We start from the raw sequence: 530 nt of genomic DNA, 5'->3' as shown, positions 1-530 counted from the left end.
TGAAAACCTTGATCAAATCAACTATATCACATCTTTTTGCAAATTAATTAAACACAAAGACTAAAAAATTTTAATTCCACCAAAAACATCAAAGCTTTATTTACAACTTCTGAAGTTTATATTCTTTACCAAAATCCTACTCTTACCATGCACCTGAAAATAAAAACTCCAAATCAATTATCTTTGCTGCAAGAAATTTGTTTAAAACTTGAGGCTTTTCTTCAACTTCTTAGCAAGAGTTCAATCTATGGCAAAGTTGATTTTCAACGTTCCATAAGCTCAAGAGTCAAAGTGCCATCCCTGATGAGAGTTTCAATTTTCTCCTTCAATTGCCTACACTTCTCTATTGAGTGTCCAATTGCCTCCATGTGATAGTCACATTTAGCATTAAGGTCACAATTCTTTGTCGATAGGTTTGGAACTGTCTTCATTAGCACAAAACTGAGGTATTCTCAACTAGTAGAGGCAAAATCTTAGAAATTGGCATAGGCAATTGGCGAAGGTTGGGTTTTGGCAATGATTGAGGCATA

This window comes from Theobroma umbraticum, unplaced genomic scaffold, assembly GCF_002168275.2.
Source record: "Theobroma umbraticum cultivar Fairchild unplaced genomic scaffold, ASM216827v3 scaffold_81.0, whole genome shotgun sequence".
Lineage (NCBI taxonomy): Eukaryota > Viridiplantae > Streptophyta > Magnoliopsida > Malvales > Malvaceae > Theobroma > Theobroma umbraticum.
Note: the sequence above shows the minus strand (reverse complement) of the source record.